General features: G+C 34.4%; 1 pseudogene; it reads right to left on the bottom strand.

Annotated features, from left to right (window-relative positions):
* Positions 1 to 2,723: 2,723 nt before the first annotated feature.
* On the bottom strand, positions 2,724 to 18,487 carry LOC134277212 (uncharacterized; annotated as a pseudogene).
* Between the last annotated feature and the right edge of the window lie 983 nt (positions 18,488 to 19,470).

Raw genomic sequence — 19,470 nt, 5'->3', positions numbered from 1 at the left:
CGTTTCACGCACGTACTCACTGTATATACATGTAGTATGTAAATTAAAGCGTATCAATGACCATGCCAAAGGCGCTAAAATAGGAAGCCCATTCACGTGGTCACGTGATCAAATCCTGCGAAGTAGGTTTGACCCCGTACGAACTACGTTCATTTCCCAGTGAACTTTTTAACATTGTTGTTTACGCAAATAATTACATATGAAACGAATAAATTTATTACACGAACAGGCCTCTGTATTGCTATGTTGTGAAGCGCAATGACCTAGGATTTGTTTGGTCTTGAAAGTTCGCCTCGCTCTAACATTTGAATGTTTACATTGACAATCAGCAGTCCAGACCAGGAAGTCTCTGTTTATAATGAAAGAACAAGGATCGCTGATGAGAATAATCTTACCATCTCATGACTCCTTAAATTATTATATTTGAAGTCAAAAGCGGTGGTACATGTATCGCCTGTTTTACTTTACATAACTCCAAAGGAATTTCGGGTTAAAAAGGTAAGTGCGTTTACTAGTATTCAAAACATTATTTCACATCGAAAGAAGATCTAGGCCTATTGTACATCTGTTGATTAAAAAATATCCTTGCGTTTCAATCATTTTATCTATTTCATCGCTAATATCTTAAAAGTATCCCGAAACCAGTTGCCCCGTGACAAAAAGATGTGGCAAAATATCTCGCCATTTGATTCAGTCGCGCTATGACCTCTGACCACCAAATAAGTTCATACAGTATTGAACATATTTTCTCTTCAATAGATTTATCTAGAAAAATATTTGCAAATGCAAATGTAACGGTATATACGTAGAATATGCCTCTTTTCTTTAACCTCCGACAAGGAACTCTGCGTAAAAAAACGTCATGATTAAACTTTATAATGGTAAAAATGATAAGACAAATTATACAATTTCAAGTTCCTTCACCCTTGTTTATGAGTGAATGTCAGGCATCTCCTGAAGGCTTTCATATCAAGAACAGCAAAACAACGGAGCAGTTACATGTATTTATACTGTTTATCTTGAAGCAAATTTATTACAAAGGAAATTTGATATGTTAAGAAAAAAGAATATGTGTACAAAAATGTAAGCCACAAGAATAGAAATATCAAATTTATTACTACAATAAAAAAAGTGATAAAAATATTAACATATTAAGTAAGTAAATGATCATTGTGCATATTTAAATGCGTACATATTTTTATGAAAAAAATTATTTTTAAGAAATGCAAAGAAGATACTATGAATATTATAATTATAACGATAATAGCACGATAAATTATAGTGAGTCACTACATGATGAATAAGTCATTTGGTTTCGCACAAGTAGCAGTAGTACTGGTAGTATATGAAAATAAAGGAAACATCAGTTCAGAGAAAGTCCGTGCTGTAAATAAACATTGAACAATGAAACAAGAGGCCCATGGGCCACATCGCTCACCTGAGCACAGTGGCTAGGAAAAAGCAGAATTGGTTTATACTTGAAAAGCTTAAATCCAAAAGCAGTCCCAAGACCAATCATGGCTTTGCTATTCTTGAGAAGAAGATTTTTAAAGAATTTTTCTATGTATTTCTATGTAAAACTTTGGTCGGCCATTTTGGCCCCGCCCTACCCCTGGGGGTCATGATTTGAACAAACTTCAATCTACACTACCTGAGGATGCTTCCATATAAATATGATCAATTATGTCTTTGCTATTCTTGAGGAGGAGATTTTTAAAGAATTTTCCTATACATTTCTATGTAAAACTTTGGTCGGCCATTTTGGCCCCGACCTATCCCTGGGGGGCCATAATTTGAACAAACTTGAATCTACACTACCTGAGGATGCTTCCATATAAATATGATCAATTATGGCTTTACTATTCTTGAGAAGAAGATTTTTAAAGAATGTTCCTATATATTTCTATGTAAAACTTTGGTCGGCCATTTTGGCCCCGCCCTACCCCTGGGGGTCATGATTTGAACAAACTTGAATCTACACTACCTGAGGATGTTTCCTCATAAGTATCATCTTTCCTGGCACAGTGGTTCTTGAGAAGAAGATTTTTAAAACATGCCACCAAATTGTCATTAATTCTCAATTATCTCCCCTTGAATGAGAGCGTGGCCCTTCATTTGAACAAACTTGAATCCCCTTCACCTAAGGATACTTTGTGGCAAGTTTGGTTGAAATAGTTCTTGAGAAGAAGATGAAAATGTGAAAAGTTTACAACAACGACAACGTCAACGCCGACAACAACGACAACGACGACAACGACAGACAACGGACAAATTGTGATCAGAAAAGCTCACTTGAGCCTTTGGCTCAGGTGAGCTAAAAAGTTAAGACTCATATAGGGACTGAGGGGGACAATCTAGACAAAACAAATGTGGAGCACAAAGATAACTTTCGATCCTTTTACAAATCGTGTACAGTTTTAAAGGAAAATTGAATGTTATTCACTTAGATTATCCTCCGGGCGAAAATTTCCAAGTTAATACATGTAGTACTTGTGATTGAAAATCCAAATAACATTCTTATTGAACGTAATAACCAATGTGTCGAATATTATGCTGAAATTATACACTGCCCAAATCTCCTCCCGCGCCTTTATATCTGTTTAAGATAAATGCAAGTCATATTTTTTCTGATGTTCTCCTAAAAAAAGAAATTCTTTTTTATGCTGCCTGTTTCCAAAGTTATCTGAAATTGAGTCTAGCATGTTGAACCAAAGTACAAACTATTAATCGCCTTGGTAAGTGGCATTTTTCATGTACTGTTGTCTTTGTGTCTGAAGATCTGATATATTTTCAGCACTTTGAGGATTTCCCACTATGTTTGGACTCGCACAGTATCCGGAATCTTTCGAGTCTGTCCCAAGAGAAGTCAAAATCTTGGATCGAGGTATGGGTCATCTTCTGATATGAATATGTAAAGAAATCTCAATTTATTGATATCAAACAAATATTAATGCAATAAGATTTTTCCGATCGCTTAAAAGAAATAACGGTATAAGAACAAGAAGAAGAAAGTTTAAAAAAAAGCTTTAAAATTCTATGTTTATGTACATGTACTATTATGCATGTTTTGATGCGTTTAAGTATAGTTCTCCAATTTTCCACCAGTAAAACGTTTTTGATTCCCTACCTCTGAATTTTAAAGACCTTACCTGAAGATTTTCCGCAATCACGACGGGCTTTACATAATATTCTGCTAACTATTACCAATGCTAACACAGCTAACCCAAAGAGGACACCAAAAACCACTGGCAAAATGGAATTATCTTCGCTGAAAGAAAATTATACATATCTTAAATGTCAAAGTATGGAATAAATATTTTACATTAGAAAGGATGCGTAAATGAGCTTGTAATACAATGATAAACACTCTTTTTTCCATCATGATAACATAATGTCGATTTGAAGTTGATTTAGGATACCTCTTTGAAGAAGGACTGAAAGATTGGTTGTTGATTTGTCTCATGCATTTTGGACACTCTGAGGGATTCGGGCACTTTGATGGCAACGTCCTGAATGGATCTTTTATTATCCTTTCATATACTGAATATCCATCCTCATCTAAGGTATATCAGCCTATCTAATTTAGTAGAATGAAAAGGGGTAAAGATAAACAAGAGGCCCATGGGCCACATTGCTCACCTGAGAAGCTTTGACCATTCTGTTCTTTACCAGATTTCCCCCTTGTTATACATAATGCATCCCCACCCTACCCCACTGATCATAATTTAGACATTTTGAAATCTACACTACCCCATGATCCTTCCATGGGCACATATGTTTCAGCTTTTTTGGCCCAGTGGTTCCTGAGAAGAAGATTTTCAAAGATTTTTCCTATATATTTCTATGTAAAACTTTGATTCCCCTATAATGGCTCCGCCCTTCCCCCGGGGGTCATGATTCCTACAATTTAGAATTTACACTACCCCAGAATGCTTCCACATAAGCTTCACTTTTTTCTGGCCCAGTGGTTCTTGAGAAGAAGATTTTCAAAGATTTTTCCTATATATTTCTATGTAAAACTTTGATACCCCATTGTGGCCCCGCCCTTCCCCCGGGGGTCATGATTTGAACAATTTAGACTCTACACTACACCAGGATGCTTCCACATAAGTTTCAGCTTTTCTGGCCTAGTGGTTCTTGAGAAGAAGATTTTCAAAGAGAGATCCTATATATTTCTATGTAAAACTTGGATTCCCCATTGTGGCCCCGCCCTTCTCCCGGGGGTCATGATGTGAACAATTTAGAATCTACTCTATACCAGGATGCTTCCACATAAGTTTCAGCTTTTCTGGCCCAGTGGTTCTTGAGAAGATTTTCAAAGATTTTTCCTATATATTTCTATATAAAACTTTGATTCCCCATTGTGGCCCCGCCCTTCCCCCGGGGGTCATGATTTGAACAATTTAGAATCTACACTACCCCAGGATGCTTCCACATAAGTTTCAGCTTTTCTGGCCCAGTGGTTCTTGAGAAGAAGATTTTTTAATGACCCAACCCTATTTTTCTCTTTTCTTGATTATCTCCGCTTGCGAGGGGATATGTCCCTTCATTTTAACAATTTTAAAAATTTCCCTTCACCCAAGGATGCCTTGTACCAAATTTGGTCAAAATTGGCCCAGTGGTTCTTGAGAAGAAGTCGAAAATGTGAAAAATTTACAGACGGACAGACAGACGGACTGACAGACAGACGGACGGACGGACGGACGACGGACAAAATGTGATCAGAAATGCTCACTTGAGCCTTCGGCTCAGGTGAGCTAAAAACAGTGCTCGATCTCATAAAACCTTCAAAAAATACTAATCTGTAAACAGAACATCAACAAAGACCCGTAAAAAAACAGAGAAGGAATCAGTTGTCGCGGAGGAATGAGCATCCCCACTTAGAACAGTCACAGTGACACCCGCCATTAGTCCTTTTTATTGATCAAATAGTTGGAACATTCCGTAGGAAAACTTAGTATAAAAACCAACATCTAACAACAAATATGAGAAGTCAGCCAAAATACGACACAAATTTAGGTTTAAATTTCTCATAAGATCGTTTTAATGACCGTAGAATGTTCGAAATGTTAACTTTAAACGAGGTTGTTGTTGTTTAAAACAAGAGCATAATCTTGAGAATCAAATAAGTTTGAGGTCATAATCCCATATGCATTTGATCGCGGGACATTACTACCAGTACATTAATATGGAAGGTAGGCGTTGGAAAAGCTGGTAATCTCTTTTGTCATACAATTTAGTTGTTAATTAGCATTTATCATCTATAATCGGTAAAACATCCAAATGTGAAGCAGTATATAAATATTGCATGTAGTTGAGTGTAACATTGAAAATTTTCACCCCAAGAAAACCATTGTTAACCGAGGCGCAGCCGAGGTTGACAATGGTTTTCGAGGGGTGAAAATTTTCAATGTTACACTCAACTACATGCAATATTTATCATTTTATACTGAATGTTTTATACAAATACATGTAACAGTGAACCGTGCGCGCATGAATTCTACGCAGTCGCTATTTTTGGGAATATCACCCGTCGTCAAACAATGTTGACTGTTGCTACGCTGGAGGGCGTGGCTTCATTATTCTGCGGGTAATAGTGTTTTTAAACAAATGTTTCTCGACAAATCAGATTCAACTTATTCACATGAAAGTATAACATATTATAATAGCTGCTTGAAATAGAAAACGTACTTCAACAAATATCAGTTGACTGGCATCTGAGGCCTTCCTCTGGACTTGATATATTTCATATCCTATATTACCATCACCATTCTCATTAAAAACTTTGGATGGAATCCCACTATCATCAATCACCAGTTTTTCATTCTTTATTATGTCGTAGACCTGTTGTGGAGAATCTCGATACCTTTGACATAAAGTAGAGGACTGGCTGCCACAGAGATCAGCAAAAGATTTGTTTGTTCCTTGCAGAAGAGAAAACATGGCATTGATAGCAAAGGCGGTCCATAGTTCTGGTTGATAGTCTTTGTTGTTAAATTCTTCCTCAATATCCATACACTGAGAAGCAGAGAGTTTATTAAAGCTGCCAGACAGGAAACAACCATTTCTTTGTTCAAAGTACTCTTTTGTCCAAGGGTTAATATCATCGTTATCAGCAAGTCTATCGCGAAGATATTTCTCAAACATAGATGTCCCAGTCACAGGTGTCATTTGGAGTGACAATGAAATGGTTTCTTCTAGTTTATGCTTACCAGCTATTATGCTTTGTCGAGTTCCAAACGCCTCAGAACCTATAAAAAGATATGGCCAAGGATTTATCGTTTCGTGTAGCTCGGCCATAACTTCCTGTACAACATGACTTCTTAAAAACAGGAGGACAACTGTAGCATACGGAGTGTTTTCAAGATCGTAACGAATCTTTTTGTATTGATTTTCTTTCACTTTGATTTCATTCGCAATGCATATTTTCATGTCTTTAGCTGCGCGTACAATAGCATTCCTTCCTCCTTCACCATAGGTTCCTTCACTGTAGATAATCTGTATGTACGAAGAATTGAGTGATTTCACTATGTTAACCATCGCCATAGCTTGTTTGTCGTCCGGAGTACACGTTTGCATGAAATATTTATAGGTGGATTTGTCACTTAGAACAGCAGCAGTAGAGGCGTAATTTGGAATTTGAAAACAAGATGGCGCTAGTGACAAGAGGGTAGTTACGAGTCGGGAGAGTCGAAAAGGAATGAAGTTGCATTTCTGTGTGATTATGTGAGTGTAAATTTATAACCAGGCCACATTTATATAAAACTATGATTTAGAACCCTCTTTAAGCCAAAAAGTTGACTATTTAGTGTGGTTTCTGTGTTTTTTATAAATCCTTTGTGTCGTCAGATGTATATGAGAACTATATGAGAACTACTCATGTCAACAAATCAATCCAAATCAGTGAAAACTAAAGTTGTGGGTAAAAAACGTAAACATACAAGTAACAGTCCTACAGAAAGTTTAAGGAAAACATCTCGAAGAAGATTTAGGTCGTCGTCTTTACCTGACCTAAAGGATCTCTGTGATCAATCTGATTTAAATACTGATCTTGAAAAAATGGACGAAAAAATGGATGGGTCAAGCTTTAACACTTCTGTAGACGACCATTCTACTCAGTCCACTCAAAATATTACAAATGGTGCATCTATGTCGGGTTCGTTGCAAGGTGAGCAGATCAATTCTAATGAAGGACAACCACCATTCATTCAAACCAAGGGTCAAACATTTAGTCTCCCTGAGCTGATATTAAGCTCCATGAAAAGCCAGAGTTTTATGACTCAGCTAGTGCCAGTAATTGCTGAGGCAATTAAACCATCTATCGAACATGCTGTCCAGGAAGTCTTCAGTTCCTTAACAGACATAATCAAAAAACAGGCAGAAACAATATCCAAACAAAATAAAGAGATTGAAGATCTATCATCAAGAATTAAAGGTTATGAGAAACACAATTCTGAATTGCAGTGTCAAATATGGAACCTAGAAGACACGGTTGATGATCTGGAACAATATGGTAGGAGAAATTCATTGAGATTTCATAACTGTCCTGTACCAGGAGAAGGTTCGGACACGGATAATACCGTCATCGATATCTGCAAACAATATCTCAAGATCGAACTCAAAGATGATGACATTTTCAGATCTCATCCAATAGGGAAACCAAATAAAGATGGCAACATCCAAATTATCTGCCGTTTCAAGAACTGGAAGGTTAAAAACAAAATATTTACGGCCAAACGAAATCTTAAGAAATCCGGAATCTTCATCACAGAAGACCTGACCAAATATCGACAGGGTATAGTTAAGGAACTCGCTAGTGCTAAGAGAGCTGAAAGAGTTCACTCCTTCTGGACCAGTGATGGCAGAATCTTCACGAGGCTGTATGAAAAAGGTCAAAAACACATTATCCGATCTATCAAGGATGTGCACGATCTTGCCCCACCGCAGTGGGAATCATCCGACCCAGAAGCTGTACCACCCGACAACCAGACTGAGTATTAGTGAATTCACTGTGTATCTGTTAGTACATGTTCAAAATAATTGATTTTATTACAGACTCAGAAGCTGTACCACCCGACAACCAGACTGAGTATTAGTGAATTCACTGTGTATCTGTTAGTACATGTTCAAAATAATTGATTTCATTACAGACTCACTATAAATATTAAATCATAAATTACACTCAATAAATAAATCCTTATCTCTCCTTTCGTCACTCATTAGATTATGACCGCTGTTTTTTGCAGAGTCGTGTATATAGTTTTCACGCTGTTTTTATTTAGCAGCTATGCCCATATGCATTTTGTTTTTTTCCGTGACACACACCTGTCACTTTTGTACTCCTTGTTAACAGTTTTCATTACCAACTTGTTTCCTTTATTTTTGTATATACACTTTCGTTTGTTGTTTTTGTTTTCTTATCATTTTTACTTCTTACATAGTGGTCACAGTTTATCCTACATGCATTCAGAAGATTTTGATATTTGTCATTATTTGCGGCTCCGATATTCAACGTTCATCTTTTGTTCAGAATTTTTAGCCAATGGCAGGTAACACAGTGTCACAATATCGTGCCGCAATAGGAATCTATTATTCAAAAACTAGATGCATAGTTAAATCAATATTATTTTGTATATTTGATTTTAGAAAAGTATTTTCGTACCTGTTACAATTGTATAATTATTACCTACACAGGTCCAAATGTATAGCAAACCAGATTATGAAAAGCTCTATCCATGATAGTGATAAGTTAGAAAAACTTCAACTTTATGCAGCTAGAATTGTAACAGGGTTAACAACTATAGCTTCCAAAGATTCACTTTATTTTGAAACGGGATGGGAACCGCTTAGTTGTAGAAGACAAGAAGCTAGATTAAAAACAATGTTCAAACTTCATAATAATTTAGTGCCAGAATACTTAATGGACATCCTTCCAAATATGCGCTGTAACACATCTATCTACTCGACAAGAAATTCTCAAAATTATGATATTCCAAAGTGTCGATTACAAACTTATAAGTCTACGTTTATTCCTACTGTAGTTAATGAATGGAACTCCATTCCACTTGAAACTCGAAATTTACAGTCAATGTCCAACTTCAAATCTAAAATTAGTACTAAAAAATCTAGATCTGCCCCACCTTCTTACTTTGATTACGGTAACAGAAGACTTAATGTTCTTCAAACCAGACTACGACATAATTGTGTATTAAATAAAGACCTTTTTAGATGCAATTTAATATCAAGTCCCTTGTGCACGTGCGGTAAAGTTGAGGACACATATCATTATTTTTTCGTATGTCCAAAGTATGCGAACGCTAGAAATGAATTTTTAAATAAATTCTTACAATTTGACAAAATCCACATACTAGATACACATGTCCTATTATGGGGGGTTGAATCACTGAGTGCTGCAGAGAATGAACGTCTCTTTTCTTTTGTTCAAACATTTATTAAGCATTCTGGTCGATTTCCTTGCTAATTACTGTACCAATATTAATATATGAATCTGTTCAACTTTATATATTTATACATATATGCAAAATGCATCAATCTGTTTACTTTTGCAAATTCTGAATACTTTATATAGCATGCTTAACTGTGACTATATCAATGTGTAATTTATATGTATAGGGAGAGGGCGTTATAAGTATTCAGTACTTGTGCCCAATCCCTTTGTAATTAGAAATTACAATAAAATATGTTCAAATCAAATCAGGCGTAACTGATCTGAGGTAAATTAAATTCTTGAAGTACATTAGCTGCCGCTATACTGCTGCTGCTGCCATATGCAGCAACAAATCCCAGGGTATTATTTGAAATATTAGAAATTACAGAACCATCTGATAAATGTAGACCTTCCCTGAAGAAGTTGAGGAGTTTTGATTGAATCAGCAATGGCTGATTACAGCTGTTAAAAATTACGTAACCGATATTCTTCCCTCCAAATATATTAGCAAAACTGCCAAGCTTTTCATTCACCGTATCTACTGCAAACCGAATGCCTTCCACAACCTCCCACCCATTCTATGTACGAATATCACCACACTCCATAGGGTTGTATATGTCTTTGTTATATACAGGAACCACTGCAGCAACATACAAATCACCTTTTCGAAAAATAACGTCATTTGCCAAGTTACTATTTCGGCAAGATTCACATTTCTTTTGATTATCACACTGAGCCTTTATAATATCCGCGGCCAAATTAAGCCAATCTCATCCTTTGTGTAATCACTCAATAGGTCTGTTTTTAAATCTAACGTTGAATTGTTGTACCATCCAACCTATGAACAAAAAGTAAATTGTTTTATCTTCCTGTCTGAATAAAGGCATTAAATATTTAGAATATTTATATGTTCATTTTGGCTTCAATCATTTTCATGTTAAGACGTCGCTATACCAAAAATTATATTTCGAACCTGTTTACCATTACGAAGGTAGTATCAGTCGGCCGAGTGGCGCTGTGCAGTGATTAGAGCGTCTGCTATAAAGTCGCGCAGTAAGGAGTTGATCCTTACGTCGCGGATTCGAATCTCTCTGTGAGACGTGAGAATCACAGGCGCTTGACATTTTTAACCATAATGTGCACGTGGATACTGGTCTTTTGGATGAGGAAGTATAAAGCGAAGTTCCGTGTCGCAGTAGATGCTGGCACAAAAAAGATCCCTCACTGCTCAACGGTCGTAAGTGCCAAGTAAAGGACAAAATTTGCATCTCTCCACCGGCAAGTGGTGGCGTCTCCATAAGAGAGAAAAATTCTCAATAGGGACATAAATTAAAGCAACATACAAACAAACAAATATTTAGAATCTATGCTTGTTCATCAATACACGAGCAAATGCCCTATTTAAAAAGAAATGAAAGAGAGGTGCTTTTTATTATAGATACATTCGTTCTAGTTACCTTTTCTAAACACATTTCTTGACCTTTCAGAATGCAATTTCGGAAATGGTAAACTTCATATTCATCCAAATTTCCTGATATGTTAGCTTCAGTTCTTCCATTGAAAGTTATTCCTAGGTTTTGTCGTAAACCATCAGGCATTTCTTCCTTGAGACTTATATTTGTATTTTTGCCTCTTTCTACAAGTTTGTAAGTATTGAACCACAAAGTACTATTAAGATTGCTGCACAAACCCTCTGTTTCTCCACATTCCTCTCTTTGGAGGTCTTTGAGAAGTTTGGCTTGCATGATAGTGGACAAAATTGCATAACCCTCAAACACATTATCACCAGTGACAGAGTCTATGTCAGCAAACGTTGGCATCAAGCAAGTAGGATTCTGAATATTACAGGATATGAACTTCTCGACAACCTTCCCTAACCACGGATTAGATGATACTTCCTGATTAAAAACTGTTTTGTTTGTCATAACATTTGTCCAGTGTAACTGAAAACTCTCAAAGGACAACCACGGAGGACTAGTGAAAAAAGAACCCTTTGCTACACGATACTGGTTTAAAGTCACTTTATCTATATTAGAGGCCCCCTCAGAAAAGATCATTCCAAGTCGAAAATTGTACTGATCTCTGAGCTTGTTGGCAACATTGAGAAACACTGTGGGTGTTTTGGTAGACGCAAATACTACTACTTTCTGTTACTCTACTCTCAGTATGAAAAATCACGGACTCGACACTTTTTTGTAGTTCTTGGGAATTTACAAGACCATTTTCCATAGATACTGCTGAAGAGTATGCAATGCATATCTTTCTTGAATTAGTCTGTATCCTAAATTCATCATAGTTGCCTACTCCATAGGTATTGTTTTCGTAAAAGACACCAATGTAGTTCCATTCCAGTTTTTGCAACAGAGATATGATGACCTAGAATTTCGATACAATAAAAAAATAGTTTTTACAGATCTGGATGATGAAATAAAAAACAATAACACAAAGTTGTTAAAAATACACAGAAAAAATAAGGTGTTTATCCTAATGATCAATCAGATGACGGAATTTACATATTTCCATGAAAAAAATATTTCATTTTTTAGCGATAGTTTTTAAACATACATTTTGTAAATGTATTTTAAGGAAGCACATATAGAACCTATCAAAACATTTTTTAAGTAGAAGGTACAGTTTTAGCTTTATTGTGATCTAAAATTTGTTTTCAATTTTTTTTTAAATATTAGTTGAGTTTTGTAGATTCATAAATACACAAGTAAATTGATTGTCGTGTAATTTCGCAAAAAGCACCACTTGCTAAATAAAATTTAACGCTTTTATTTTAGGGTGATGAAATCTATGTAAAATCTCTTGATCAACCGTCCATTCACGAATTATTATTCTTGCGATTTGACGTTGGAAAACCCTTTTGCGATTATAAGTTTTGGCGAAAAATAAGAAATCTTCAGGATATGAATATGATAAATCAGGAAAGAATATGGCATGGAGAAGTACGATTCCGAAAATATGACGTCATAATGTTCAAGCAATTCTCTTTTTCAAATAGAAAAAAGCCTCAAAATGTCCCATTTCAAAGGTTATTTTCTTTAAAAAAAAAGTGTCCACAGCCCCCAACCACTTGAATTTTCAGATATGTTGAGTTAAATTCTTTGAAAAATCATATTTCTTAAAATCTTTCTGGGAGATGCCTGTTATATTACATGTATTTGAAAGAAAATTCGACTGAAAATTGATGACTTCTGCGACTTTTCAAGAAAATACGGGAGAATGCACTATTGAAGTTTACGAGGTCACTATATTTTTCGAATTTCTTTAAAAGAGATTAATTTCGTTATAATTACAAATATGAAAATCTTTTCAGTTAATTTGATTCACATTTTAATTCGTTAAAAAAGTTTAATTTCTTGTAATATTTATTTGTTTTTACGATTTAGCAAAAATAGCATTTACATGTAATGTTAAAATAGATTTATTCAGAATCATTCGAATTGGTATAACTAATAGAAATCTTTATTAAAACTTAAGAATTTGTGGTTTCTAATTCATAAATATTTCAATATATCCTTTAATACACTTTTGTTAAAGAAAATGTCAAGTTCTTTCCTTACAAAATCACCTGTTCTCTGAAATATGTTTTGCATTGTTAAAATGCTCTTAATCAATTGGTAGAAAAATATTTATTAGTATATGAAATATATTCATAGCAATTCCATGTATCTGTTTTCTTTCTTGACTTTAAATTCAATAAATAATCAGTTTTACCGATATTTGTTTGGAGTCATCAGGGACCAGTCTAAGTATATTTTGATATTTATTGCCGTCTTTTAGAGCTGATGCAGTTGCTGAGAAGAGTGATTGTGGGACTTTGTAATTCTTTTCCAGTGAGCTGATATATAACGAAGTGTCTACAGCTCCTCCACTGTACTCTGGACCGATTATTCCTTTATAAGTATACAAACAAAGAGGGTTTGTCATACTGATGTGCAATTATTTGTTAACACCTAATTAAATAACTGTTAACACTTCATATGTGATTGTTTTAGCAGTAATACACTGAAATAATCATATAGCTTAGCACAATCATCAAAAGCTACTTAAACTATCACTATTAAATAAATACACTCGCAGGTAACCAGGGATATTGTTTGTTCGCACATTGTATGTTGTTCGTCCCTCGACCGGCAAGTGGTGGCGTCTCCATAAGAGAGAAAAATTCTCAATAGGGACATAAAGCAACATACAAACAAACAAATATTTAGAATCTATGCTTGTTCATCAATACACGAGCAAATGCCCTATTTAAAAAGAAATGAAAGAGAGGTGCTTTTTATTATAGATACATTCGTTCTAGTTACCTTTTCTAAACACATTTCTTGACCTTTCAGAATGCAATTTCGGAAATGGTAAACTTCATATTCATCCAAATTTCCTGATATGTTAGCTTCAGTTCTTCCTAGGTTTTGTTGTAAACCATCAGGCATTTCTTCCTTGAGACTTATATTTGTATTTTTGCCTCTTTCTACAAGTTTGTAAGTATTGAACCACAAAGTACTATTAAGATTGCTGCACAAACCCTGTTTCTCCACATTCCTCTCTTTGGAGGTCTTTGAGAAGTTTGGCTTGCATGATAGTGGACAAAATTGCATAACCCTCAAACACATTATCACCAGTGACAGAGTCTATGTCAGCAAACGTTGGCATCAAGCAGGTAGGATTCTGAATATCACAGGATATGAACTTCTCGACAACCTTCCCTAACCACGGATTAGATGATACTTCCTGATTAAAAACTGTTTTGTTTGTCATAACATTTGTCCAGTGTAACTGAAAACTCTCAAAGGACAACCACGGAGGACTAGTGAAAAAAGAACCCTTTGCTACACGATACTGGTTTAAAGTCACTTTATCTATATTAGAGGCCCCCTCAGAAAAGATCATTCCAAGTCGAAAATTGTACTGATCTCTGAGCTTGTTGGCAACATTGAGAAACACTGTGGGTGTTTTGGTAGACGCAAATACTACTACTCCTGTTACTCTACTCTCAGTATGAAAAATCACGGACTCGACACTTTTTTGTAGTTCTTGGGAATTTACAAGACCATTTTCCATAGATACTGCTGAAGAGTATGCAATGCATATCTTTCTTGAATTAGTCTGTATCCTAAATTCATCATAGTTGCCTACTCCATAGGTATTGTTTTCGTAAAAGACACCAATGTAGTTCCATTCCAGTTTTTGCAACAGAGATATGATGACCTAGAATTTCGATACAATAAAAAAATAGTTTTTACAGATCTGGATGATGAAATAAAAAACAATAACACAAAGTTGTTAAAAATACACAGAAAAAATAAGGTGTTTATCCTAATGATCAATCAGATGACGGAATTTACATATTTCCATGAAAAAAATATTTCATTTTTTAGCGATAGTTTTTAAACATACATTTTGTAAATGTATCTTAAGGAAGCACATATAGAACCTATCAAAACATTTTTTAAGTAGAAGGTACAGTTTTAGCTTTATTGTGATCTAAAATTTGTTTTCAATTTTTTTTAAAATATTAGTTGAGTGTTGTAGATTCATAAATACACAAGTAAATTGATTGTCGTGTAATTTCGCAAAAAGCACCACTTGCGAAATAAAATTTAACGCTTTTATTTTAGGGTGATGAAATCTATATGTAAAATCTCTTGATCAACCGTCCATTCACGAATTATTATTCTTGCGATTTGACGTTGGAAAACCCTTTCGCGATTATAAGTTTTGGCGAAAAATAAGAAATCTACAGGATATGAATATGATAAATCAGGAAAGAATATGGCATGGAGAAGTACGATTCCGAAAATATGACGTCATAATGTTCAAGCAATTCTCTATTTCAAATAGAAAAAGCCTCAAAATGTCCCATTTCAAAGGTTATTTTCTTAAAAAAAAAAGTGTCCACAGCCCCCAACCACTTGAATTTTCAGATATGTTGAGTAAAATTCTTTGAAAAATCATATTTCTTAAAATCTTTCTGGGAGATGCCTGTTATATTACATGTATTTGAAAGAAAATTCGACTGAAAATTGATGACTTCTGCGACTTTTCAAGAAAATACGGGAGAATGCACTATTCAAGTTTACAAGGTCACTATATTTTTCGAATTTCTTTAAAAGAGATTAATTTCGTTATAATTACAAATATGAAAATCTTTTTAGTTAATTTGATTCACATTTTAATTTGTTAAAAAAGTTTGATTTCTTGTAATATTTATTTGTTTTTACGATTTAGCAAAAATAGCATTTACATGTAATGTTATAATAGATTTATTCAGAATCATTCGAATTGGTATAACTAATAGAAATCTTTATTAAAACTTAAGAATTTGTGGTTTCTAATTCATAAATATTTCAATATATCCTTTAATACACTTTTGTTAAAGAAAATGTCAAGTTCTTTCCTTACAAAATCACCTGTTCTCTGAAATATGTTTTGCATTGTTAAAATGCTCTTAATCAATTGGTAGAAAAATATTTATTAGTATATGAAATATATTCATAGCAATTCCATGTATCTGTTTTCTTTCTTGACTTTAAATTCAATAAATAATCAGTTTTACCGATATTTGTTTGGAGTCATCAGGGACCAGTCTAAGTATATTTTGATATTTATTGCCGTCTTTTAGAGCTGATGCAGTTGCTGAGAAGAGTGATTGTGGGACTTTGTAATTCTTTTCCAGTGAGCTGATATATAACGAAGTGTCTACAGCTTCTCCACTGTACTCTGGACCGATTATTCCTTTATAAGTATACAAACAAAGAGGGTTTGTCATATTGATGTGCAATTATTTGTTAACACCTAACTGTTAACACTTCATATGTGATTGTTTTAGCAGTAATACACTGAAATAATCATATAGCTTAGCACAATCATCAAAAGCAACTTAAACTATCACTATTAAATAAATACACTCGCCGGTAACCAGGGATATTGTTTGTTCGCACATTGTATGTTGTTCGTCCCTTTGGAGAATTTTTCATTCATATGAAGACGACATATGAAACACCAAAAGAAGGGCTCATTCTGAAGTGCGTCACATTTGAGGCTTTGGACAAAAATGGAAAGAACTTTAAAAAAATATTCGATAAAAAAGATTTTAAAATATATCAAAAAAAAAAAAAAAATTCATGTAGTGAATGCCTACATGTATTTATAAGACATTCTCCATACCTACACATTTCTTGAAAACAACATATAAAATGAAAACTTAAAAAAAAACTTTGTAAAGTTTGAAAAATAAAAAGAATTACAGTGGCACAACGTTTAAAAGTATATATTTTATTTTAAAATTTGAGCTAGAAAATATACGTAAAGTTGTTTTCATGTCAAGGATGAACCCTGGACAAAATGCACTAGAAAGACAGTGTCGCCCGCGTGGCGCAATGATTCGAGCCTTTGTTCCGGGGCACGTATAAAGAAGTATACCTAGTCGTCGCAGGTTAGAATCCCTATGCGGGACGGAGAGACCTGTCCTTCGGATGAGGATGTATTAACCGAGGTCTTGTGTTGCAGTAGGACTGCCTTGTAAAAGATCGCTCATTGCTCAATGACATTCAGCGCAGTATGCATTTTATAGTGGTAGCGTCTCAAATATGAGTGAAAAAATCACAAACAATCGTCAAATTTCATACAGACAAAACAAGCCACTCAAACTAAGGGGTATTAAAAAAACTTTGAAAGAAGATACGCTACAGGATAACTATGCACAATTAAGGTACTAGTATGTTTTTGATAAAAATTGATTCAAAGATTAAAAAAAATGTGTATGTGTATATATACTCAGGATTTCCTGTTTAATCGAATGTTTCTTAATGTTTACCTATGATAGGAGCCAAACTTTTATCTTTTTGTTCCGTAAACCTTCTGTTGATTAGTCTACTTGCGTATTCTACAGCTCTTCCCCGAACATTGCATGTTGGAAACACTTCTATCCCTATGAAGAAAAAAACAAATAGTGTTATTCTATTATTATCATTATTCTCAATTTCATTCCTGATTGTTAATTAATAATCTACTGTGGTACAAAGAGCTTGGAATCTTTTGAATCAGATTTATTTTTCTCTTGATTATGATGACTCAAAGGCATTTAGCTCTTTAAACAGGTCGGCAATGGATCCCTCCAATGATCCCACCTTTGATGTTTTGGAGGTCTGTATTTGCTCCGCTCCTATTTTGTGATATTTAATGGGCTATTGAGCTCGAAACTATTCCATATTATACAATTATTGACTTTTGATAATATCTATTCGTGACTATACGGACCTGGTCAGGTATTGGTTGACCGGACCGAGGCCAAAGCCGAGGTTAACCAATACATGAGCAGGTCCGTATAGTCACGAGTAGACCGAATTCAAAAGTCAATAACCGTTTTATTAAATGATCAGGAATTTTACAACACTTTTGACACTTTCGTTCTTGTCTCCATCAAATATAAACACTCATAATAAAATGCAAAGTGTAACAACACTTTTCACATGTTGTTATACTTCAACAGCTTAACAGCTTGTAGTTAAAAATGGAAAACAATATTATTAAACAATCAAAACTCAACCATTCACTTTCAAAAGCGTTTAATCTCCTTGGTTCTGGCGTCTGACATGTTTACATTCACACCGACACATGCTTTGAAATACGAAATCTGATTGGTCGAAAAAAAAAACTTTAAGCAAATCTATGTTTGGTCAAGAGGGAAAATCTGAATAAACCCCCAAGAACGTCTTATGAGGTGAACTCACTCTGAGGTACATCTCAGGAAAAGACGTCTAGACCAATCAGAGAGCACCAAAATTCTTGATCATTTAATAACTCCACATATTTCATGACATGTACTTACCAAGTTTTATTCCTGGAATATATTGATTCTGATTTAGTTTGTTAAGTGTCCATTTCACAGCCTCAAAGTTTCGAACAGACATTGTTTGTATATCATTCTTACAGTCCCCATCACTAAATATTTGGAACAACCCTCCAAGATGTACATCTCCCTGAAGCATGGCGATTCTTTGACATCGAGAAACGCCCACGACGATAAACAGAGTAAAAAGTTGAATGTTCATGATTGACTAATTAATATCTGAAAATATTTATTTTTTATCTAGCTATGTTTACATACATGCATATTCAATTCACAACGAAGTCTTAAACCAATAACAAATGTGAACCACACAACTGAAGTTTTTTTTATTATTCGTTCCTTTATCTCTATGTTATAGTTTTTTGTTCTTCAAAAATCACTTCAACATCAAAATTAATATCATTTTCACGATGAAAAATACCGACACTTTAGATAAAAGTAAAATAATATATTTTAGAAAATCGTACCATATATTTGGTCTTCGAAGATGGCATCTCAAAGTGAATCGGAAATATTGATGGTGATGAAGTTCCTCTACAAAACACTCTTTTCATACAAGGAATGATATTCTAAAATATATATTTGCTTCACTGAATATCGAAAATAGAAGACAGGAATTTACGTGTAGATATTTCCATTTTTCAATGATAGTTCATTGAATTTTAGGTCATGCGGCGTTAAAAAGCCCGTCCCTGTAATGGTAATTTATGTTCAAGGCATTCACGATGTATTTTCATCTAAAGATCATACAAAAATTTAAAAAATATTGATCATCAGCATATTCTTTTAAATACCACCAAAAGAACTTAAAAATTTAAACATCTTTTTAAAACTGAACCACACATCATCATTTGATATCCCTGGAATGCCTAACATGTATACATACTGACTCCTTCCTGAAAGAATGTTTTCAGTACATATTCATGTAACGACAAGTGCCTAATCTTTAAAAAAATGTTCACAAAAGAGAAATTCTCAAATTAGGAGGTAGTAAATTTATACCAATAAAAATGCAACAACCCGAAATGCAAAAATTGCATGTATTTACACGTTTTAATTCTGTCCCTAAAAAACAAATCTTATGTCCAAGCCTTTCTCTCGATTTGACAAATTTTTTTTCCACAGATTTATTTATAGTAGAGTCACTAGGTTGAAAACCTGC

This window comes from Saccostrea cucullata, unplaced genomic scaffold (assembly GCF_032062105.1).
Source record: "Saccostrea cucullata isolate Sc308-1 unplaced genomic scaffold, CSIRO_AGI_Scuc_v1 ctg6513, whole genome shotgun sequence".
In the NCBI taxonomy this organism is placed as follows: domain Eukaryota; kingdom Metazoa; phylum Mollusca; class Bivalvia; order Ostreida; family Ostreidae; genus Saccostrea; species Saccostrea cuccullata.
Note: the sequence above shows the minus strand (reverse complement) of the source record. Positions and strands in the feature narration are given on the sequence as shown.